Below are 25,100 nucleotides of genomic sequence, written 5' to 3'. Positions count from 1 at the left end.
ACCCCAAATAAGTGGGTAGGACCCCAGGGCTGGAGTTCTGCCGGACTAGTACAGGAAGGATTGCTGCCAGAGGTCCAGGCTGTTGGCAAGTGGGGGTGGTTCCAGTGTTGGATGCTGGAATTAGAGCTGGGTCAGGGGAAAGCAGACACATGGTCACATGGATAACAAAAAAGGGTCATTTTTAATTAAATGAAGAATTGATGGAGAGGGAGCATCAGAGTAAGCTGCCTCTGTGGAAGGTGGCAGTGGTCAGAAAGTGGGACTTTGGAAATCTACTTAGTGGGTTCTTGGTGTGACGAGTCTAGGGAATGGCTGTGTGAATGTAGCAAAAGCTCACTGGAACTAAGAAGCCAGGAACTGGACAGATCTTCATGGATGCTGAAGTCTCCGATGATCATGGCAGGGGTAGCAGTGGAGAAGGAGTCAGCAATCCAGGAGCTGACGTCATCCAGAACGACCAGGGGAAGACCTGGAAGGAGGTAGAAAGAGAGCATCACGTATGCAAGAGGGGTCACGAGGGCTGCTGATAAGCTCTTCAAGTGAATTTGGGTTTTTGAAGAGTTTAGAGTTTAGATCCGGAGCAAGAAAGGCAAACACCCACCTCCCCATCTGAAGCACACAGGGCACAGGACACACAGCTGCCTCTGTCGGAAAGGGCCTCTGAGGAAACCTGTCCTCAGTGGGGAGCTGGGTTTCACTTAAAGCAAGGAAGCGAAGGAGACAGGCAGGACCAAGATCTCCAGAGGGCAAGGTCAAAGGATGTGGCAGGGGGAGGGGAAGGGGTGTGCACAGCTGCGTGGCACTGAGCGTCTACCCAGGGATGCCTCCTCAGGTAGGCTTGGACCCCTGGTGGTGATTCAGGTGCGTGGGAAACTGAGGCATGATGAGAGCAGTCCTGGATGTAGTAGTCGTCTGTGATTGAGGACAATGGCGTGGCTGGGCTGGGCTTCTGGTGGAGATGTGGGGGCTTCTGTTGAAGACCTGGGGCAAGGAGCTGGCTTGCTGGAGTTAGTACAGTGGGGTGACTGAAGGTTTGACCAGCCTAACCCACCACTGAAGCTGAGGAGAAAGTTAGGGTCACATCACAGACAATGTCAAACTAGGCACAGGATTTTAGATATTCCTATCAACTCTTTTCTCTTTCAGATGAGGAAACTTAGGCCTGGAGAGGTCAAATAGTTTGTTCAAGGCCACCAAGCTAATAAGTGGGATTAGAACTTATTCAGGGCAGAGGCGTGTGTGTCCTCTGTGAGTATGCTGCCTGCCTCCGGCAGAGCCGAAGGAGGAGGAACTTAAGGGAGGTCAGAGCTTCCAGTGAGGCCAGGAGAGCAGGTTGTCTTGCTGAGTCTTTTCTCACCTGTGGTCTCCATGTTTGCTCCAAACAGGAACATGTCCCTGGCTTGGAGGGACCACTGGGAACCAGAGAGCTTGGACTAGGGACTGCATCCCTGTTACCCACTGGTACACCTCGGTCAAGTGCCCTGGCTTGTCCTGCTTTGGGGTCCCTGTCTGTGGCTGTGGGCATACGCCTGTGGCAAGCCCGTGAACTGCAGAGGGAAGGCATCCCCAAATCTCTCAGGACCCGCCGTGGCATGCCCTGAGACGGTGCCTGTCTGACCGAATAGATGAGTCACTTGCTGAGTGTCCGCCCTTGCCCGGCACTGCTTCCGCCAACTCAAAGTCCACTTGAGGAAACCAGCTTGCACACAGCAGCTCACAGGCTTAGTGCAACAAGACACCTGAGAGGTCTTTTTGCCTCATATTCAGATGAGGAAATGCTGTGGGAGCCACAGAAGGCTCTACCCAGGCCTCTTAAATGGTGGTCCCAAGCTATGTCACCAACGAGGGCTATGCTTTTATTCAACTTGCCAAGTCTGGCCTGTGGCCCAGCTCTGAGGGGCTGCCTGGTGGGCCCTGCCCATCTCTTTCCTGCAGAGTGCCTGAGTCCTGCCACCAGCCCTGAGCCAGCGGCAGGTATTGAGTACATCACGGTGTCTGGGGGGCCCTTTTGCCCGTAGAACAGGATACCGGTGAACATGGACCCGATGAGCTGGCTCCTTCCTCTCAGCCCCTCTCTCCTTTCAGCCAGCGCAAGTGTTAAATACAGCATCAAATTAAGCAAAATTAAATACATTTCCATGCGGCATTTTTCTCTTGACTGAATCAAACAATGCGGTTGCCATAGGAACAGCCTCTTCTGAAAAGGTCACCTGCAAGAAACTGTGTTTTAGGTACAACTCAAGGAGATTATGGGGGATTAACTCATTTTATACATATGTATTAAATATATATGTTTTTTATTTAAGGGGCTGTTATGAAGGAATAATATCCAACTGAGCTGGAAGATACCCACAGAAAAAATTTTAAGTCCCTGATAAAGGATTTTTTTCTCCTATCCTTTCCTCTTTTTTTTTTTAACCGGCATGCAGTGGGGGTGATATCTGAAATGGCGACTCTGTGTTTTTACTTGGCTTTAATTAAACCTCAGTCAGGGCTGAGAAATGTGGTGAAGCGAGATAATTGCACTATTCCCAGTACAGTTTTTAAACTCTGGCTTTGATATGCACCTCGTGACAGCCTGAACCTGCACCCAGACTCCTGGGGCTGCTTGAAGCTCGGCTTGTAACCACCCCTCTTAACCTGCAGGCAGCTGGGGATGACATTCGGATCTTGAATGGGAAATGAGGGCTGGGGGAGGAGGGGCCCAGGCCATCTGCACAGAGGCGAGGAGAGGCCGTGTCTCCCCTGTGAAGTTACTCCCTAGCGTCTGGAGTTCTCCCTGGGACCCAGGTGTCCAAAATGGGAGGGAAGGACCAGCACAAGCCAGTCTGACTCTGAAAGGGAATGGAAGGGATGGGTCTTCTCTAGCTCTCTCCCACAATTTTGAGAGTAACTGGCCATCTTAAGGACATCCTCACTGGAGTTCGAACAGGATGCCTGATGCAGGGTCCTTTGTGAGTCACAGCCAATATGAGGGGCAATACATGTTTCTACTGAGTGTTCCCTCTAAAAGGCCTGGCTGGGCTCCTCCGGAGGATGAGGCCCCAAATCTCACAGGCTCACATGCTAACACAGCCCCACATGGACGCTCTGTGGTCTGCATGGCCCACCCACCCATCCAGTGATGGCAAAGGCTGCCCCCAGCGCCAGGCTGAGGGACATCCCCAGGTGGCCTAGGCAGGGATTATACCTGGGCCCCTTCCCTCCCAGCTATTCAGTCCAGCTTGCTTTCCAGGAGGGCAGATGGTAAGGCCTCTGTCCTAGGCCAGGAGGCTGAGAGTCTCTGGAGACAGATGAAGAAACAGGACACTGAGTGATGGCACTGGTTCCAGAGCCCTGGCTGGGCCCAGGGGTGGCTCACACTGTAGAGAAAATGCAGAGCTTGCTTCCCCGGGCTGACAAGCCCAGCTCGCATGTTGAGGTCACTCAGATGTCAGTACCTCCTGGAGCTCAGGCCACTCACTGGCTGGGCCATACCTTCCCTCTGGGCCTGTGAGAGGTGGTGACCAGCACCACAGACAACTAGCTCAGGAGGAAACAGATGGAAAACCTGGGATATATACATGTGATACAGTCAAGTCTAATTCTAGCGATGTGGACACAGCAGGCGCAATTTGTACAAACTCCTGTAGAAATGTCCCTCCAGAGCCTTCCCCGTGGCTGACCTGTCATTACATGGAACTTCTTTCCCTTTCTGTATTTACCAGGCTGCTGTCCGTGAGATCTTGTATTTGTCCCCAGACCCCTGAGCCCAGTCGCTTCTCTTAATTTACCCCAGTGCCAGACACAGTAACTTGTGTGATACAGTAAAGAGGCTGAACTGGCAGAATAAGCAGACCTGGGTTTGAATTCCGGCTGGCCCCTTACCAGCGGACTGCCTCTCTTTCTCAATCTGTCAAATGGGGGTAATAAAGTCACCGTCTTAAATAATAGGTCCTTATAGAGTTGTTCTAAAGGTTAAATGAGATGCCCTGAGGGAAAGCATCTGGATAACAGAGGTGCTCAATGGGTATTTGTGGAAGGTTTCAGGAACATAACTTTTGTACAAAACGAACCATGTGTTTCCCTTCCTGTGAAATCCAACTTGCCAGCCTGGGGACCAGTGCAGAGATTAAAGGAGGAACAGCCATTTCTAGTTCTAATCCCCTGATACAATCACTGGAGGTTTTCTTGAACTCTTAAGAAAAGCAAATCTACCAGTTATCCAGGGAAGAATTTTATTTTTAGAGCAATTCAGCCCTCTGATTTCCCATGCACCCTTAAAACAAGATCCCCGAGTGCCTGGGCAAACTAGAAAGAGCCAGAAAATGGCCACAGTCCCTAGTGGAGAGGGCCTGGCCTTTGAGTCACCCCAATCCACCTCAGCTCCCCATTTGGGATGAGGGAGAGCTGCTGTGGCCAGGACAGGGCTGCTCCGTGGTTTGGCCTTTCTCCTTTTCCTGTCTTGGGTCCCTCCAGAGAGCTTGTCCACTGAGGAGAATCTCCCAGGCACCGTCAGAGGTGGTTGGCAAGGGGGAGCGCTCTCCCAGCTCCAAACCGGGGCCTCTAGGCATGGGCTTTGGACTCAGACCATCTGCCTCTGCCAATTTTTAAGCTGTGTAACCTTGGGCTAGTTACTCCCCACTGAGAACCTCAGTTCCTTATCTGTAAAATGGGAATATACTGTTTATCTCATGGTGGTGTTGCCAGGTTTAAGCAAGACAACACTTATAAAGTGGCTGGCACACAGCAGTGGCATCTCTCAATGCACAGCATCATAATTTATCTATACGAGTGCATGGTGAGCGTCGGAATTCCCCAGAGGGCTTGTTAAAGCACAGAAGCCAGGCCCAACCTCCAGAGTCTCTGAGTCAGTAGGTCTGAGGATTTTCCTTTCTGACCATTTCCCAGATGCTTCTGCTGGCCCAGGGATCACACTTTGAAAAGCAGTGGTCTATACAATCCAAAAGTGAGGGAAATATCTGACCATAATCCATTAAATTTGTACCTTAAAGGTATCCACCTTTATCCAACCCAGTTTCTGAGTGGGTTTAGAGGACTAAGTTTCCTGAACTAGTGCTGTCCAGTAGAACTTTTCACAATGATAGAAATGTTCTAGGTCTGCGCCAGCCAATTTGGTAGCTACCAGCTATACATAGTAATATGGCAAGTGTGACCCAGGAACAAATTGAATTTTGCATTTGTATTTAAATAAACACATGTGGCTAATGACTACTTATTAGAAACAGTGCAGACTAGATTCTCATAGATAGAGTTAGTGAAGGCATATCTGTTAACCAGGAAAATAGATGGTTAAGTGGATGACAGCTCAAGAACCAGCACTGGAGTCAAGACACCACATTACAGCCACAGGCTCCTTCACTGAGTTCCCTCTACCTAAGGACCTTCTCCAGAGACTTTAGGAGTGAAGTAACAAAGCCTCCCCCTTCTCATGGATACCTGAATATCTAAGTCTACTGCTCTCTGAAGGAGGCTGCACCAACTGAAATACATGAAGTGCACGTTTTGCACATTCAAGTAGAATTAAATATGATAGACCTCTTAGGGATAATGGCAGAGTGGTGATGCACCAGGGCCATGACCTGTATGTTTTGGGGATAGAAAACAATAAGGGCATTTTCTGGAAGGTAATGGAAATCAGAAGGCAGTATGATTTGTTTATGGTTAGAAGATGGAAAAAGAGAAGGGTCACTTTAAAAGGAAAACATGGTGTGACCCCAGGCAAGAAAACTCATAGCGAAAGGGGATTTTTCTCATGGTGGTGGAGAGAGGGGCAGAAGAGGATGTTTGTGGCCAGGATGGAGAGATGCTAATTCAGGACTTTCCTAGGAGTGGAAAACCAGTAAAGTGTTATGATTGGAGGGTCTCCCTGAAAGTGTTTGCCCTAAAATCTCTCATCTCAGGCTGTATCTACTCTGCTTAGGAAGGTAATGTAACACAGCAGTTAAGATCATTGGTTACAAGAGTCTCAAAGATCTGGTTCAAAACTAACTCTGCCACTTACCAGCTATAGGACCTTAGATAAATTATATAGCCTGAACTTTAGTCTCTCCACTGTAAATGGAAATAATAGTGGTACACCCTCTAGGGTTGCATAAGAATTACATGAGATCAGCTATCTCAAGAACTTCACGATGCTGGCACATGGCAGGTGCTCCTGAGATGGCAGCTATTATTATATTACACGCACCGCTGACTTCACTTCTAGTCGCGGCAGGGAGTGGCCTTGTGGGCTGTCCCATACTGCCGTTATGGGGGTCAGACTCCGGAGCTCTTCCTGAGGGAGTCTGTTGGGGAGGGAGTGTCTTATCCCGGACTCCTTGCCTGGGTAGAGGTGACCTCTCAGCCGGCAGCCTCCTGGGGTGAGCCTTTATTCTACAACAACCGTGATGGATTGTGGTGTGTGTTAGCACCAGGACACAAGAAATAGCCTCACCAGAGAACCAACTTAAGCCTGGCCTGATTTAGTACAGAGAAAATGACAGCTGCTGTGCTCGGCTGGCTTCCACCCAGCAGAAGGCTATTTTTTGCAAATAAAATGGTAAGTTGCTAATCAGAAAGATAAATTAAGAAGCATTAAGATAATGATGGTCTAATCACCGTCCACACAGAGAATTGCTAGAGTGAATATCCAGGCTACCGAGTGCCTGAGCACATTTGGTGATTATTTGTATTATGCAGGGAATGATGGATTCCAGGACTGGAATCACTGTAGCTAGGAAACCCACAAGACCAGCCTCCTCGGGGAGAGGACACCAGGGACTTCTGGAGGTCATACGATCCTCTGCCCTCCCCTACATCTGGGCAGCCTCCCCTACATCATTCTTCATGTAGGGCTGTTTCACTACTGGAGTCTCCCAGGCCCTGTGAGAGCACTTTTTGGTCCCATTCTTAAGTATTTGATATACTCCTGCTTGGGGACCGACTGCATGGGGGTATCTACTCTAGCTTGAGAGTGGCAGGAGGAGCCCCATTTGGTGGGATGCTGGCCACAGAGAGGAGAACAGAACTGGGCTTCCCCTCGTGCTCTCTATGGGCTGTTGGCAGAAATGCTGTCCCATAATATCCTGGAGTCTGGAGAACTCAAGACCACTGTAGCTCCCCTCAGAGCTCAGGCTCCTATGTAGCCCTCTGCCCCCAAAAGGGCTCTCATGCTAGAGCAGGAAGGAACTTGCAGAAAACCTACCCCAGATTCCCAGTTCTCAGTGCCTCATTAGGGGTAAGGGTGTCAAATGGTGCTGAGAAATGAAACTGAATAAATACAGAAGGCCTGGTTCCCAACCTTGACAGGCCAGAGAGTTTAGATCTGATCTAACAGTGGGCTGTGTTCAACTTATCTCATATTTCAGTGTGGCCACACCTCGACCCTCATCTGTAAAATGGGGGTAATGAATGAGCTAACTTATAAGTTTGCTGTGAGGCTGACATGGAAGGCTGCATTTAAAATGCTATGCTTGACATCACTTTGATTAACTGTGAGTAAATGGAATAGCATAGCAATATAGTTTCTAGACAGTAGTGTGCTGGGACCAGCTCGCACCAGTTGGCAAAAGCTGATTCTTAAATTCTCAGGAATTTTGCAAGTCAATGGTTAAACACAGCCATGATCAAAACTAAATTATGTAAACTTAAATTTAATAAGCTGTATTTAGAAATAAAGATATGGGGAGTTCTGGTTTAATGCCCGCAGAATTTTCACTTGGGATGATAAAAAGTTCTGGAAATTGTTAGTGGTTATGGTTCCACAACAATGTGAATGTACTTAACACCACTGAATTGTACTCTTAAACATTTTTTTAAATTGAGGTATAATTGACATATAACATTACCATAGTTTCAGGTATACAACATAATGATCCAGTATCTGCATATATTGTAAAATGATCACCACAGTAAGTCTAGTTAACATCTGTCACCACACAGTTACATTTTTTTTCTTGCGATGAGAACTTTACAGATTTACTCTTAGCAAACTTTCAGATATGCAAAAATAGTATCATTAACCATAGTCCTGTCTATATATCTCTAAAACTTGTTTAGAATGGTCAATTTCATTATGTATATTTCACTAAAATTAACAACAAAAATAACCCAAAGGTAGTAAATACTCAAAACTCATGGTTCCTAAGCATTTTACTACATCTTACTATTATCTGTGCCCTTGAGGTTATTTATGCTTAGGTAATGTAAGGTGGAAATACTGTGTAGTAAGGGGCATGTCACTCTGCATCCCTTCTCTCACTGTAGCTTGAAACTGGCTGTGGTGGGGCTATTATTCCAGAGAGCAGGTTGTTAAATATTTTTATAAAAACGTTTATATTATATATATATAATAAATCTTAATATATAAATATATTTTATAACTAGCCTTGCATGAGGGAAGGGGCATAGTGAGTGCCTTGTGTGAGGATTAAAACGGGACCATAAGACAAGACCCCAGCCCAGAGCTGGGCACGTAGTACACACTCAGTATGTGGTGGCTGTAACTGGGGACACATGGGAGAGAAAAAGGAATGGCAGAGGACAGTACTGGGGACAGGGCACCAACGCTTAGGAGGGGGTCAAAAATGCAGAGTTGGTGCCTGACAGAAACTTTTTTCTTCACAAATTTGAATTCCTGAAAACTTGTGTGTTAACTGAGTTTTTAAAAATCAAGTCATATGCTAAAAGGAAGCTGTTACTTAAAAGTCCCATGCTAAATAATTCTGTAGGGAAAGGAATCCTTTAGAAACATAAATAATTCCTCCCCCAACACTGAAATTTTGTGTAAAATGGATTTTTACTTAATTTCTTGCAAAGTAAGTTTCACCAAACTTCATAAAAGTACTGTGTGTAATGTGTTGGCCAGTGTTGCTTGTCTGTACCACCCCTTGCTGCCTGCTGAGGTTCTGGGGTCCCCTTCCCTGCTGCTGGGCTCTAGCCCCTGGGGCTGGCCGTGGGTGCCCTGGTATGGGACTCCTGGGCCCCTGCTGGGCCTCCCGGGTGGCCAGGGCGGTGCTTCACACCCTCTCCTTCCTGCCTGCCTCTCTTATCCCACCCCAACTCCCACCCCCACGGCAGTTCCTTGCGAATTGGCCTCAAGTTCTCCCTGGGCCCTTGGACCGTTCACATCCCTGGGGCTGGCGTTGCTGCTTGGCAAGAGTGTCCCAGAGGATGGGCCAGAATGTGCTGGCAAGGCTAGCACTGGAAGTGTCACGCAGAGAATGGCCAGCGGGTTCTTCTCCCCGAGGGGGACGGTGTTACTGATGCTTCCACCCTGGAGCACAGGGACTGTGTGGATCCTCTCCTCTAGCTCACCTGAGCTTAGTTCTGAGGTCCTTGCTGCCTGGGAGACCCTCTTTGTTCCTGGCCTTTCTCTCTCTCAGGCATTCACCGTTAATAATCTTCTCACATCAGTCCTCACCGTCACCCTGAGAGGTACATGTTGTATGATCCCATTTTCTGGATGAGAAAGCTGAGGCACAAAGAGGCTCAAGGTTATGTAGCTAATAAACGGTGGCACTGGGACTCCACCCCAGGGCTATCTGACCCCCAGGCCCAGGCCACACCCTAACATTGTACCATTTAGGGAGCTCCATGGAAGGAGGAGAAGCAGCATCTCTTTGGGGAGGATTCAGGTGGGGACTCAGCCTAGGCACTCTTCATCCCCCCTCCACTTCACTGCACCCCCTCCACCCCCACTTCACTGACCTGACTTAGCAACTGGAACCAATGGGGTGACTCACAGCAAAGACCAGTGCCCTGCGCAGAGCCCCCAGGACTGCAGCCCGGGGAAAGGATCTGTTAGCAGCCAGATGCTCGGAGGCCTTATGGAAACAGAGCCTGACTCCTCCACCCCGTCTTGTGGGAGGAAAGGGTCCTCAGGGCCTCACCAGATGGGATAGTCACTCCCTTCCCGCTCTCTCCAAAGCCTAGAAATTTATAGGCAGACAGCAACATGTGGCTTTGGGCGAGTTCCCAGCTGAGTGGGTGGGGGAAGAGGAGAGGGGCTGGAAATTCCTGAAGACTCGTCTGCTGGGGGACGCAGGAAGCTTCTTCCTTCTGGGTCTCCTCGGCAGCCCTTGAACCGCGGAATTTCTCGAAGCCCTTCGTGCTTTGTGACAGCCTGCTAATGAAAGGGAGGCCAGGGCTTCTGCATCTGCCTCCTTTGGTTTCCAATTTGCCCAGGATTCTACCCCCAGGAGAGGGCAAGTAGCTTGGAAGCCAGGGAGGCCCCACAGAGCCCTGCAGCCTGTCAGCAGGGCTTGGCTTGAAAGGCCCCTGCCGAGGGCCACCCAGGGGGCTGCCCCCAGTCCCAAGTACCTGCCAAGGACGTGAAACATGCCCTGGGATTAATGGGAACCAGATGGGAAGGACAGCCCCTCCACCTGGCCTCCACCAGAGAACGGCTCGGATTCCTGGCACTGTGGTAAAGCTCTTCTTAGGATTTCTCTGATACTGGGTTTCTGCTCCAGGCCGCACGCCCGGGAACACAAGCCAGGAGTCGGGGGCTTTCTGTCCAAATGTAAAGAGGAAGCTAGGTGGGACTTTTGAGGTTGCCCGGTGCCATAGTTCTCAACCCAGGCTGCTATTAGGACCACTGGGGGCTTTTTAAAACTACTTTGTCCTGTGCTGGAGCCCAGACCATGACATAGAAATCTCTTGGGAAGGAATCCAGGTGTTGCTTTATTTTAAAAGCCCCCCAGATGTTCTAACAAGCTGCCTAAGTGGGGAAGCACAGAACTCTTTCTTTATAGAGGAGGAAAATGAAGCCCAGGTGAGGAAGTGACTAGTCCAAGGTCACACAGTCAGGCCCGTTACTGTGCCTTCAGCTTCCAGCTGAGAGTCTGCTCTACCAGGCCTCTTCTGTGTCTCCAAGACCCACTGGCCCGCAGTTTCAGCTGAAGATTGCAGTAGCTTTGTTTCTGCTGTTTTTCCAGTTTCTGTCTCATCCCTCCTCTGAAGCAGCCATAAATGCCTCTTGTCTAGAAGCTCTACCTGACTCTCTAGCTCCCTGGCTTGTCCTATGCGGACCCTACACAGCCTTGCTACTCCAAGTGTGGTCTGAGGACCGGCAGCCCCAGCACCATCTGGGAGGTCGTTGGAATTGCCTCAATGTGTCTCAGCTCCCAACCCAGACCTACTGAATCTGCATTTTAGCAAAATCCCCGGGCTTAATATTCCTGAGCACATTAAAGGTGGAGAAGCACTGGTATTTGTTGTTTGACACACGCCCTCTATCAGATTCATTTGTCTGTATTTGACAGACCAGGAAAATTGCCTTCTCCTTGAGAAAGGGGCCATGCCTCAGGCGTCTTGCATAGATCACATAACAACATGGCACAGCACTAGGCACACAGTAGGTGCTTTTTACCTTTCTGTTGACCCGAACTGTTTGCAGTGTGGACATCTCAGGAGGATGGACACGGACCCTTTGTCTGAGTCCACAGCGCACAGGGGCCCTGTTGACCAGGGGGAGTCATCTCAGCTGCCGGGTGGGAGACTCCACAGCGGAGGGACCCCAAGAACAGGGTAGGAAGTGAGCATCTTCTCGTGCTGACTCTGTGCCGCACTCTCGACCCACCACAGCCACTGCTGGTCTGGGCAGAGCATGCAACTTTGTCCTTCGACTTCCTTCTCTCCACATCGGGAATGAGAGTATCTGCTCCACCTTCTGGGGCCTTCTGGGGTCACCTCAAATTTTGGGCTATTAGTTGGTAGCCAGGAAATGCTTTGAATGGGATCAAGTGAGATAGTGGATGTGAAAGTGCTTTCATACCTTCAGATTTATTCACAGGTAAGGCCATTTTCTTATCCCTCCCTTCCTCATTTTCTGGATGAGGATGAGCCAACTGAGACTTCATTCTCAGCCCCATGCTTTTGGGTCCTGGGTGAGACTGAGGCAGAAACAGTAGCCCTTGGAGCCACAGTGGGAGGCTCCCTAGAAGAAGGGGTGCTCCTGAGGGAGCAGAACCAATGTTCCCCAGGCCGGAGCAGGGACTCAGCCCGGCCAGCCAGGTCCTAATGGGAGAGGGGATGAAGGAGACGGAGACTAGCTCCTAAATCACTTTTAAAAAAACCCACTGCTCCCCACAAGCATGTCACGCGGTGCTCGTTAAATGTGTGAGCACCTTCACCAGAGGCCCGTGCCGTCTGGAGGCTTTATCCTTTGCCCAATAACCATTAATCAGCCCGCAGCAGCAGCACAAGCCCTGTGAGGGCTGGGTCTTGCTGGCAACCACAATCTGTTCCTATTTCATCTAAAAAATGAAATGGATAGGATGTTGTGTTTTTCCCCCACCCCCGGCATGAAAGAATGAAGGATCAGAGTTCTCTCCCAACCCCCACCCCACCCATTGATGAAAAATTAACCAGCTGTGCAGAATGAATGAGTCCCTAAAGGGAAATGAGGTCTCTGATGTGAGCTGGGCTAGATTCTGGGAGCTCCAAAACTCCTCCCGGTCATTAACTCTCCCGCCCCCGGATCCTTGGAGCAGCCCCGGACAGGTGTGTGCAGCATGCTAAATGGCGACTCCTCCCACAGCCAGCTGTGCCCAGCAACTGGTGTTGCTGAAAAGGCCCTGTCCGGGCATTTGATATGATGTGAGTGCCTGTATGCTTTGGGGGCACGGGAGTAGCTAGAAGCACACTTCTTATCTACTTCCATCTCCATCTACCCTTCTGTGGGCTTCCTCATCACAGAGGCTGAGCCTCATTTGCATCTGAACCCCAGTTCCCAACAGAGCCTGCCATATAGCAGTTGTAGTAAATGAATGAATAAGTGAATGAGTGAGTGAGGGCTTGCTCAGGAGCCAAGATTCTACTCCACTGGCTTGCTCAGTCCTTGGGACGCCATTCATCTGAGTACTCACTCATTCAGTCAGTCAGCAAACATTCATGTAGCAGTATGATGATAAAGGGCATCCAGTTCATTCATTCATTTACTTTCATTCACTCGCTCCATGAACACTGGATACCAGGTCTTATCCCGGGGATACACAGATGAAATGCCCCCAGAATACTCATAATACCACAGAGGAAACATATTAGTAAGCTGCAAGCAGCAAGAGGTGTGCTATAGCCCTGAGAGTGAATTCCTGCGCGGCTGAGGGAGCCCAGAGGAGGGCACCCAACTCCAATGGGGAGATGGGGGACTTTGGTGGCAGGGACACCTGGGCTGAGCCTACAAGGGAAGACAGGAGTCACTTGGGCAAAGCTGACAGAAGGGGATTTCTGGCAGAGGGGGTAAGCCAGACCTGGGTCTAAGGCCCACACCAACATTGGGAGACCAGCAGAGCTGGTATGCTACGGGCCTCCTACCCGCTTTCTACCCTGAGAAGCTCATTTGCCCAGACCCGGCCCTGGCAGGATGGCAGATGGCATGGCAGAAAGAACAAGGGACAGGAGACACAGCTCGTGTCATCATCTCTGGGCTGCACTTCCTCAATTGTGCAATAGGACGCAAGTGAGAGACCCTAAGATTCCCTGTCCCCCGTCCCACACACTGCAGATTTCCAAAAGGTTCTGTCCTAGGAGCTGGTTGGGAGCCCTGAGGAGTGGCGTGGAGGGCCAGGCCGATGAGACCCTATTCTGATGCTTCTCAGCTCTGGATGCTTCTCCTGCTTCCCACTCCAGGCCTGAGTGTGCTATGTAGCCTCCCAGGACCAATGTGCCCAGAACCCCCTCTCCCAGAGCAAGGACCAAATCGTCCTCTCAAGTCTTAGGCTAGCTCATCGGGAATCAGAGGGGCAGTTCTTCAAAAAGCTAAACATGGAATTTACCACATGGCCCAGCAACTCCACTCCCAGATATATACCCAAAAGAGTTGAATACAGAGGCTGACAGGTAATTGTGCACCCATATTCACAGCAGCATTATCCACAATAGCCAAAAGGTGGAACCCACCCAGTGTTCATCAACAGAGGAATGGATGAACTAGATATAGTGTATGCATACAGTGGAATAGTATTCAGCCATAAAAAAGAAGTCTGGATGCTTGCTGTAACAGGGATGAACCTTGAGAACACTATGCTAAGTGAAAGAAGCCAGACACAAAAGAACAAACATTATATGATGTCACTTATGTGGAATATCTAGAATAGGCAAATTCATGGATGAAAGCAGAAGACAGAAAGCAGGTAGAGGTTGCCAGAGGCTGGGAGGTGGCAGGGGGATAGGGAGTTACTGCTTCAAAGGTACAGAGTTCCTGTTTGGGACGGTGGGAAAGTTCTGGAAACAGCAGTGAATGTAATTAATGCCACTGAGCTGAACATTTAAAAGCAATTGATAGGGCATATTTTATGTTACATATGTGACCAAATTTTTGAAAAAGAATCCTAAGCCAGCTTTTGCAGAACCCAGCCAATCAATACTTGGTCTGACAGACCCTCTCTGGCTTGCCTCCCTGCAGGTTTCCTCCCCCCAAGGATTTCTCTCAGCATTTTCTGCCAGGCGGGTGTGTTTCATTTTGTTTTTATTTCCTGCATCTGCACTGCTACCCCCAGAATCTATTATTGCTCTCTGGGGCTCGTGCCCCTGACAGCGATTATTTGTACATGTAAATCAGAGAGCCCGGGACAAAGCTTTAATGACAGCCTCTTTGGCGGTGGCGGGGGCAGCCGGAGGAGATGAGTGAGTGCCAGCCCCTGCTGGGCTCACTTAGGTGCCCGGTCAGGCCTGGGGTGGGGTGGGGCTGAGGGACTGGTCGATTCTGGTGACATGCTGGTTGACGCTGTGCCCTCTAAAGGCAAGATTCATTTTCAAATCCCCAGTTCCTCTTGCAAGGCTGGGAATATAGTGGGCGCTCACCTTAGAATGGTTGGAACTTAGTCGATCTAGACGCGCACGGGAAGGTGGCTTTCATCCATGAGGTTGGCAACAGCAAGCCCTTTCTTCCCTGCGTCCCTTCTCTGTCTCTGAGCAACTTTGCCGTCCTGGAGAGCAGCCTGGGGCTTCTCGCAGACCCAAGTCCACGTTACTTTGTACTTGGGAAGGACTTGCCCTAGAAGAGAGGAAATGCATCAGTTCAAGACTGGGGCATTTATCTGTAAATGTGAAATGAGGAAATGGGAGAAAAGGTCCAGGGTGAACCAGAATCTGGAGAGCAGGACAGACTATGGGTGTTATTGGGCTTGTTTTGGGGAAAGGGGAGCAGTCACTGTGAGCTTATTTACAGGATGACACCAAAGGGAAAAAGCAGGATACAGAACAGTGTTATTGAGCCCGCTGTAATTTATGTCAAACACATAAGTGTTTGTATGTGCACAGACTATCCCAGGAGGTAGGCATAAAAACTGTAAGAGTAGTTGCCGCTGGGGCAGAATGGAGGAAAAGGGGGATTCAGGGCCAGAAGTAGGAGAAATACTTTGCTTTTTATCTACAGTATTTCATGCTGCTTAAATTCTTGTCCTTCCTGCCACATGCTTTTAATTGCCTGGTCACAAAAACAAATTTTAATTATTTTTTTAGCCAACACCATGTGTTGTAAATGAGCAGGTGGCTGCCTAATGGGACAGATGAGTGACGCGTAGCTCTTGCTCCCTTTGATTCCTCTCCGTGAGTGTTTTCTAGAAGGGAGCTGGAGAGTGGGAGGGGCGGTGGGGGCTCTGTGCCCCAAGGGTCCCTCTGTGTTAGGTGTTTCTTGAATTTCTTTCTTGGGAAGAGCTCTTCCTTTTCAATAGTTCATTTCCTTGTTCTTTGTCCCACCTCCTGGACAAACACTTCTGTGTTGTGTTGTATCTGAAAGATTCCCCTTCTTAATCCTTCAAGGTCTTTTGTCTTTTGCAAATCTTTCGTATTCAAACTTTGGGAAGAATCAGTCTTATCAGTGACCAGCCTCATGTGAAGTTAGTTTCTGTTGGAGTAAACACACACACACACACACACACACACACACACACACACACACACACACACAGTCCCTGGGGATATGCAGCATCTATCCCCTCCCACCCCCCTTACCTCTTCCTCAAATGCCTTCAAAATGGCTGTGGTTATTACCTTTAATTTCGTTTCCCCAGATATCAATGGAGGGAGGGGGAAAAAATCAGAATGTTACAAGAATATTTTCAGCAATGGAAAACTATGTTCAGGAAGGAAGTTGTCCCCTAAGGTGAACTCCGTAGTTCACCCCAACTAATGTTGTAATACTGTTTTTCTTAAACAACAAAGCTTCCTAACATTACTGTCCTGCTTAACTTATAATTTCAGATAATTATTTCCCTGTTAACTAGAGGAAATTAACACATTCAACTGAAATACAAATGATTCTTGTTTGAAGTTGTTTTGAATCTCCCTGTGAAGGAACTAGTTGTTATTGTATTTTCATTATTTTCATTTCCACCAGTATTTATGGGCTATCTCCTTTGGGGCCTACCAGAACTGGGGGGCACCCACAGCTGAGACAAGTCCCTGCTCTTATGGAGCTTGCAATCACCACGGGCAGTTTTCTCTAGCCAGGTGGCCAGAGGAGAGATGTAGAAATGAAAAGAAAGGAGAGATCAGCACTGAGTGGAGAAGGTAGAAGCTGGGGTTGGTGGGGTAAGAGACTGGGAGCTGGGCCATAAAGGATAAAGGGAGGTGTGAGGGTCAGGGGACAGGGTGGGAAAGAGGGACAAAATGGCAGGACAGCATGAATGAGCAAAAAGGCACGGGCCAGCTTTCCACAGTGCAGAGACTGTGTGGTGAGGACACAGCTTGGCAGGATGGAAACGGTGTGGCTTTAAAGTAAGGCCTGAGCATCAATCTTGGACCTGCTTCTCTCTAGTTCTGTGACTTTCAGGATGTTGTTCTTCCTAAAAGTCCATTTCTTCATCTGTAAGAGGAATATGGTGATGTGCACCTCACAAGGCTGTCCTGAGGATTACACAAGATGACGAATGACACTGGGAGGTGCCCAACAATTGCTAGCTCTCTCTGACATCTGCCTTAGGGGAGACCAGTAGTGAACCTCTTCAGTGAGGCTGATCAGAGGGAGAAGTAATCATCGGGCTGAGGAAGGGGAACGCTGCCTGGCTTGGCAGCATGAGAACACACTTGGAGTTCTTGCACACAGAAGTGGTGGGACAGTGAAGGTCATGTTTAGTCTGATCAGTCTGGCCTTCAGGAGGACTGACCAGGCGGGGAAGCTAGAGGCAAGGCCACCATGTGGCAGGACTCCAGTCATGAGATATAAGGGAACGTGTCCTAAAAAGCAGGGCTAGGACTTGATGACTTAATGCATAAAAGGATGGGGAAGAGGAACACGACAGAGATGAATCTAGGGCTTGGAGCCAGAGTGTTGGAACAACCATGCCCCTAACAGAAACAAGCAAGGCAGCGTGAAAACCTGAAGGAGGCGAGGGTCCTGAGCATGGCTGGAACATGAGGAGATAACTGGACATCCAAAGGAAATGTCCAGTTGGGAGGAAAATCTGCAGGAGGGTGGTACACACATGCACATGTGTGCCTACACCAGCCACACGGATGCTCATGTGTGCACTGCTCTCTGAGCCAGAGAGCATCGTGAGGTCTTGGGGGTCACTGGTATTTGGAGGAAAAGGTCACAGGATGCCTGCGCAATGGAAGAGGTGCACAACACTAAGAGAAGCTGGGGGAGGGATCACACAGAGCAGGGTAGGACCTCAGGGCAGATGTGCTCATGAGTTAAAGGGAAGCATGGTTTGACACAAGGTCACTGGACTTGGCCAGAAGGTGTCTTTCAGAGGGCAGTTTCAGCACCTGAGCCAATACAACTGATCCCCTTCCTGACCAGACATAACCTCTCCTGTGTGTACCATTCTGACAGTTGGCTTGCATTTGGTTTATTCTTTCATAGACAGCTGTCTCCTATTTTCCCGCCAGTGTACCATGTGTACCTCTAGCCCTGCCCGCTATGTGTGTACAGATTTTGAGAACATCCTTTTGTTCTCTCCACCTCTGCACCACCTAGCACATGGGGGGCAGCCTTCTCCATCTCAGTGAAGGACAAGGACATGCTTCCAGGTGCTCGGCTCAAATACCTCGGATCATCCTGGTCCCTCTCCTCTCATGCTCAACACCACTGAATTCAGAACCCTCATTGGACCCGACGTCTCCGCACTGCCGTGGTGGTTTGAGCCTCTGTCATCTCTTGCCTGGATCATTGCAATTGCCTCCTAACCCGTTGTCCTGCCTAAGACTTGCTTTTTGGTCTGTTCCCAATCCCACAAGCAGGGTGTCCATCTAAAATCATAATCAGATCATAACAACACTATCTGCTCAAAAGCTTCCAATGGCTTCCCATTTCATTCAGAGAGAAAATTCAGTCTTCCCCACCAGGCCGACCTGGTCCGGGTCCTGGCTAGCTCTGCCACACCCCCTGGCTTGCTGGGCTTCAGCCATGCTGGCCTCCTAGCTGTCCCCCCGGCTCACCTCTCCTGCTCTGAACACCCTTCAGTAGCTTCGGTTCTCTGCTCGATTGCCATTCGACCGATGAAGTCTCCCTATATAAAAGAGCAACCCCCACCCAAACTCTGGGTACTTTCTGTCCCTTTTATGCTGCTTTATGTTTCTCTGTGGCTCTTATCTCCATCTGGCATAGTATGCATTTGCTTGTTTATTATCTATCTTGTCCAATTAGAAGTGTATCATATGCAGACAGGGAGTTTGTTTTGTTTATTGCTCTGAACCTAGTGCCTGGCACCTAGTAGGTGATTGATATGAGTTGAATGGAAGAGAAGGGAAGCTGCCATTTACAGGGCACTACTATGTTCTAGGCTGTGTCTTAAGCACTGTCACTTATTTACTCTGCAATCCTTAGCATATTACTACTCCCATTGCACAGATGAGAAAACAGATTAATAGAGACATAAATCAAAATTATTTAAGCTGAGGAGTCAGAATGGAGGCAGAGAGCAGGGAGTGAGTAGATCATATTTGACTTCAATTTGCTCTTGTTCAATTCATCCATAAAATATTTAGTAAGTACCTGAGTATATCAGACCCTCTGCCAGTTTCTGGAGATCTAAAATAGAATAGAAATTAATTCCTGATTTTCAGCCTGGTTGTGAAAAGCCATTTAAGCAAAAATTTAGAGCAATGTGATGAGTACTAGAAGAGATAGAGGAACTCATCATTCAGAAAGCATGGGTAGGAAAGTGCTTAATTCTGGAGAAGTCAGAGAAGGCTCCCTGGAGGAGGGAGCATTTTAAATGAACCTTTGAGTAAATGATTTGCATTCAAGAAAACTGGTGGTCTGTGGTAGGATAAAGGCCAAGCCCTTGAGTCTGGCTTTTGGGAGCCCTCCATAACCCAGCCTCCATTCACCTTTCCTGCCTCCCCTCCTGCCACCCCTTCATCATAAACACACACTTCTCTTTGCCTCCTGACTCCGGGTGCTGTGGCCTACCCTCGCAAATGCTTTCTCCTCTCTCTGGAATGCTCTCCTCCCCCCATTTTTCTTCATTGCTGCTCACCTCCCTGTCATCTCCTCCCCAAGATGGACCTGTGCCCCTCTCTGAGCCCCCTGGTTCCCTCCCCATAGACTAGCTACTGTCCCATTTCTGTAACGCCCTACAAACCACAGCCCCTCTGAGGACAGGTATCTTCATGGCCTTTGTCCTCGCTGCTGTGTGACATCATGGAACCTGCCACAGGCTGGACACCCATCAGACAGTTGTTGGACTGAACGGAGCCTGTGTTTGAGAAGGAAGGGCATTTAACACTGGGAAGCCCCTCGTGTAGTGAGGGCAGCTGGGAGCAGGGGCTGAGCAGGCTGGATGGGATGAACTGGGCATGCCTGCACCTGGGCACGGGGAGGCCTGAAGAAGCCCAGCCTTCTGCTGAGGGACACGAGCCTTGGGGCCACCTATACAATGAGTGTCCTGGCCGGAGACCTACCTGGGGCACCTCAGAGCTAGCAGGTTGGTCACAGGGTTGAGGAACATTAGTGCCTGCTCCCTGCACACCTGGGCTATCTGTCCCTCAGCCTGGCTACCTACAGGGTTCTTCCTAAAACTGGAATGAAGCATAAAAGCAGTAGCTGGAGGGGCTGTCCCAGGCACTGGGGTGGATAAAAGTGGAATCAGAGCCTCCTTGCTTGTGTTCCCACAGTGCCCTCGGAGCATTTAGCCGTGGCTTTGTGCAGAAAGGTCTCCCAGGTACCAAGCTCTGGGCTCCTGGAAGAGTAGCTGCTAGCACGGCATCAGGTACTGATAATACCTGGATGAATGCATGCACGTAGCTAAGCTGCAGGGCTAAGTCCGAAGCAGTCAGGCCGTGGGCTCAGACTGGGGCTCCTGCCCTTCAGTGTATTCCCAGGGTCTTCTGAATCTATGAGACGTGCCTGTGAGCCAGGCCCTTTCTTCCCTGTCACAGTCCTTACCTGACTGTTGATTATCATGTCAGAAGTCTAAGAAACACCTGTAAGGTTTCCTGGGTTAAGTTCTATACCCAGCTACTGTCTGAGTATGTAACTGGTTGCTTACCTCCGTTCCCTAGTCGCACGATAAGGGGCAAAGTTAGTGAATCCCTCAGCGACCTCTCTGGGGAAATGGAGAAGTGACCCCTCAGGGCAGGGTGGTGGAGGGAAGGTATGCTCCACTAGGAATCAGGTTAGGTGGATTGAATCCTGGCAGCACCACTTATTCGTGACCTTGAGCAAGGCATCTCTGAGCCACAACATATTAATCTATTAAATGGGGTGAAGTATATCTGCCATATGCATCTCAAAGGGTCTTCAGGAGACATGGAAGGATCCGCCTCACAGAGGGCCCTGGTGGAGTCTGCAGCCCGTGCCCCGAGGGCCTCTGTGTCCCTCCACCTGGAGGGGTAGGAGTGAGCAGCCCTGGGGCTGGGGCAGGGCTGGGTCCCCTCACATCCATTCACCTGCCATCCTCCCGGCTTCCCTGAGTCCCTGAGTGCATTTCTAAGCCAGAAGTGCCCCTGATGATCCCCAAAAGCCGCAGAGCGAACCCACAGGGGCCCAAAGCAGCTTGGTCCCCTCATTTCTCTGTTTATTTCAGAGACTCCTTCTGCCAGCCTTCCCTTCCCTCCCAGCATGCTGGGCCCGGGAGACCACGGCCTCTCCTTGTTGTGAACGGCCGATGCTCAGCCCTCCTTGGGCTGACTGTCCAGGGCCGGTGCACGGTCCTCTGCTCCTTGCCCTGGACTCTTCTGGAGAGGAAGAGGGAGAAAGGTGGCCGCTGTGCTTGGTGGCAGCATGTGGAGAGGCTTCTGTGGGGACTGGAAGGGACCTGAAAGGAGGGCCTCCCACCCCGATTTTGGAATGGCACCTTTGGAAACTCTGCTTTGGAAGGAACAAAGCTGGCCCAGGCAGGGCTGGAGACTGCTCCATTCCCACCCCTGCCAGCCCTCTTTCCATCACGCCCTATCAGACTAATAATAACAATAACAGTAGCAGAAAGTAGGTTTGAATACTGCGTGCTAGGCATTGTGCGAAACACTTTGCATGTATTATCCTAGGTAGGATATTATTATTCCCACTTTACACATGAGGTCACTGAGGCACAGAGAGGACACTTGCACCTGCTGGCAAGCAGTAGAGCCAAGATTCAAACCAAGATTCAATCCCCGGCATTTAGAATCCTGAGCCTACACTCTTAATCACCATTATATGAAAAGGAGGGGATGGCACATTAATGGAACAGAGCTACCTCTGGGCACTCAGTGCAGATGGGTGAGTGTGTGTTAGAGAGAGAGAGAGAGAGAGAGAGGTGAGTGCAGGGGAGGCAAGGGAGGGGGAGTTGTAAATGCCTGCTGACACCAGATCTAAAAAGGTAGAGCCCCCCATTTTGTCTCGGGAAACCTGAAATCAAAGTTCCCCAGACGCAGGGAAAGCAAGCTGGGACCTGAGCATGGAGCCTGGCACATGGCTGGCATAAATAATATTGGTTATGACTCAAAGGATGGATGGACAAATAGATCAATTCCTGATCTAGGGGTGGGAAGAAGAGGGTTCAAGCTCTGGCAGATTGCAGCACGTGGCCCTGGGCAAGTCTTGTCCTCTCTCTAGTCCCCTGCCCCTCTCTCCAAAAATGAAGGTGCTGGTAATAGATGCGGATTTCAGCCCTGGGCTGAAATACACTGCACAGGTTGAGAACCTGAGCTGAAGGCATCAAGCCTGCTCTGCTAACCTCCAGGGCCCTGGCTGGCTCTGGCTCAGGAAGTGTTTGTTTGAGTCAGATCGCATGCTGCCAACCCACTGCGGGGCCTGTCTGGGAACGACCGTGGGTGGTAGGGACAAAGGGCAGAGAGAACATATCTGGGTCCATCCTAGATACCTTGGGGTGCAAGATCCTCCAGCCCATACTTCCTGGAGCCGGTGGGGCCAGGCTGTCCTTCACCTTGGACTGATCAGACCTAATGTCCTAAACTCTCATTCCCAAAGGCCCTTGGGTGGAGACAGGGCCTCCAAAGCAGGACTGACTTCTCCTGCATGCAAGAAGAAATGTGGCATCTGATTTCACTCCCCACAGCCGCCAGCATAAAGTCGATATTTTTTTGTGGTGCAGACAGAGTAAAGAGAGAATAAAGTGTTGAATTGTTTGGCATTATCAAGTATTTCAGCTCCCCAGGACTCCTGCATAAAGAGATGGAAATACAGCTGCCGGAGCCAAGAAACACATAGAAGTATATGAATTTATTACATATTATCTTTCCTCCTTCCAAACAGCCCTGGAAATGTCAAAAGATCATCTATTGTTTCATCGTTGATAAAAATAATAATAATAAAAAACTGTTTGGGTTTGCTGGACTCTATGCTCGGGCATGAGGCAGGCAGTGGGGGGAGGAGACAGAGGTGTCTTCCCAGGGCAGCCTTCAGGAGGCCTGGCCATCTTCCTAATTTCTTCCTTTCTGGGTGTTAGTTTCACAGACGTAGTCAGGCCAGGGCAAGCATGCAGTTGCACATTTGCAGGGCAGAAGCTGGCCTCTGGCCCACCTCCCTTGCTGCCGACGTTTGGCTGGGGAGAGGCTGACTGTTGGGGAGCTCTTGGCCACCCCATGTACTGGTGGAGTCATGGGGCCAAGGGGACTGAGTCAGGCCCTCAGGGTCAAGGCTGTCTCCAGCTCAGCCCCACTGCCAGGAGCTGTCAGCCTCCTGCACAAACAGTGCCTGATGGGGAAGCAGGGCAGGCAGATGTGCCCGGGAACTGCCACCTTCCCCGGCTCCCCCTCTTCTGGCTGAACACCCCTCCGAGGGATGCCCCATATCCCCTCCCCTGTGCCCTCTCCACCTGTCTTTTCCCAGTAGGGTCTCAAAAGTCAGGACCTGTCCATGTTGTGAGGACAGCAGAAGCCTCAGAGCAGCGTGTCCAGCTCCAATCTGAACCCCGAGCTCAAGCACCCAGCTCACACCCCAGCATTTAGTAATGCATATCATTGTCAAATCACTACAATCATTGTACACATGAAACCAATATAATATTGTATATCAACTATCTTTCAATTTTAAAAAAATGTTTAAATAAACAGGGAAAAAAAATACAGCTCGCCAATGTACAAGGAGGCCCATTTCATGGCTAGTCTGCTCTTCTTTTGTGAAACTGGAACATTCTTCCTGTGGCTTCCCTCTGGGTGGTCAGATTCACGGGAGCCCGCCCACTCAGAGGACGGGCCTGTGTCAGCTCCAGCCTCTGGGAAGCCACAGGCACAGGCGGGAGGTGGGAGGGGGCAGCGGTGCCCGGGCCTCTGGTCTCCCCAGCAGCCCTCCTTGTCTCCTGTGCTGGGTGCCGAGCCAGGAGGAAGAGGCCTTGCACACAGAGGGCTCTAAACTTCCATGTAGGTAACAAAGACCCCAAAGCCTTAGAAGCAAGCATAACCCAAATCCCCCACTTTTGAATTCTGCTTTTTAGCTTTCATAGCGTTTTCACACTTACTTCTCTAATGTCCTCCAAACCACACATTGGGGGTATAGATGGAGTGGCATGCCCGAGGTCACAGAGCTAGTTAGTGGCAGAGGTGGCAATGGGCCCCTGGACTGAGCTTCTGATGCCAGCCCCAGGGGTCTCCCTGCCACGTCCCCAGGCAGGCCCCACGCATGGGAAAAGACGCAGGGCCTGGGGAGTCCTCCCCTGCGGGAAACCCCAGGCCCTGCTTCCACCTCCTCCATGCTGAATCAGGGAATCCAGCATCTGGGTCCCTAAGATTCCTCCCAACCTCAAGGCTCCTCCTCCATCAGAGAACTGCCACTTTCTCCTTCTGCTTTTGGGAAGCATTGACATAAGAGGAGGACAAAGCTGAATCAGCATGGCAGACCCATAGCAGGCATTGGGTTTCCATGTAGGGACAGACAGTAGGAAGATGACATAAAAAAAGATACCATCTATGCCCCTTACCGAAAGGTGGGAGGGTAGTGGGCCAGACAGGCTGCCCAGGCAGTCCTCCGCAGTGGGGCAAGTAGAGGGATGTGTTCTTTGCCAACCACTCTACCTGCCCTTCATCCATACTCCCTCCCCTACTTCCCCAAGATAGATTCGTGATGTCTATCTGAATGAGGGGCTTAGCATAGGCCAATCCCAAAAGGCTTCTTAGAGAATGCAGGGATGCTGCCAGGCTCTGGAAGTGGCGAGGGACCATGGCAGGAGGGGACCCTCTGCACATGCAGGGAGTGTGGCTACATACAGGAGCTCAGCAGCCTGCTGGATCGAGAAATGCCTCTGGGTCTCCGCAGGGAACGCTCTTCAGGTGGGGCTGCTCTGTGGAATGGGCTCACCTGGATAAAGACCAAGAGGAGCCATGCCCCTGGACTGCAGCTCCAGCCCCAGGCGCATGTTCTTGCCTAGGTCTGGCCCCGAAAGGAAGACTTTCCATTCCCCTTCCCTGGAAACCCCCCTCACTTACGGGAAGCTGGGTGTTATCTTAAGGTCTGTAAATGGCCTGCCTGCTTTTCCAGCTGGAGCTGTTCATTCAGAACAATTAGCAGGCAGTTTAGAACTGGAATGAAACATATGGCAGGGGGTCCCCAGGAGTGAGCGTGTTGCAGCCCAAGAAGGCAGGGAGCAGTCTGGGGAGGGGCAGGAGGGGGCTATTTGGAAAGGCGGGGGGACTCCAAATCTGCTGCCTGGTCCAAATACTTAGTATTGGAGGGAACGGAAGTGAGGGCTTGTGCAAATTCCTTTTGCATCCCAAGCTGTGATTCATTC

The 25,100-nt window shown here is 50.1% G+C and overlaps 1 protein-coding gene and 1 long non-coding RNA gene across 7 annotated transcripts in view; one reads left to right on the top strand and one right to left on the bottom strand.

Moving 5' to 3' along the window:
* PKNOX2 (PBX/knotted 1 homeobox 2) overlaps positions 1 to 25,100 on the top strand; it is a 245,771-nt gene that overhangs the window by 99,235 nt on the left and 121,436 nt on the right. Inside the window, exon 1 of one of the 6 annotated variants that reach the window (XM_073239541.1) lies at positions 6,275 to 6,541. The exons of the other annotated variants lie outside the window; for them this stretch is intronic. The gene's annotated coding sequence lies outside the window, so the exon portion shown is untranslated. Of the gene's footprint in view, positions 1 to 6,274; positions 6,542 to 25,100 lie in introns of those variants that run through there. 6 annotated transcript variants of the gene reach the window in all.
* On the bottom strand, positions 149 to 24,747 carry LOC118968815 (uncharacterized). Its single transcript, XR_005056664.2, has 3 exons — positions 24,671 to 24,747; positions 14,788 to 14,980; positions 149 to 469 (listed from the first exon to the last, which is right to left on the bottom strand). It is a non-coding gene; the product is annotated as an uncharacterized lncRNA (long non-coding RNA).

Source organism: Manis javanica, chromosome 6 (assembly GCF_040802235.1).
Source record: "Manis javanica isolate MJ-LG chromosome 6, MJ_LKY, whole genome shotgun sequence".
NCBI lineage: Eukaryota > Metazoa > Chordata > Mammalia > Pholidota > Manidae > Manis > Manis javanica.
Note: the sequence above shows the minus strand (reverse complement) of the source record. Positions and strands in the feature narration are given on the sequence as shown.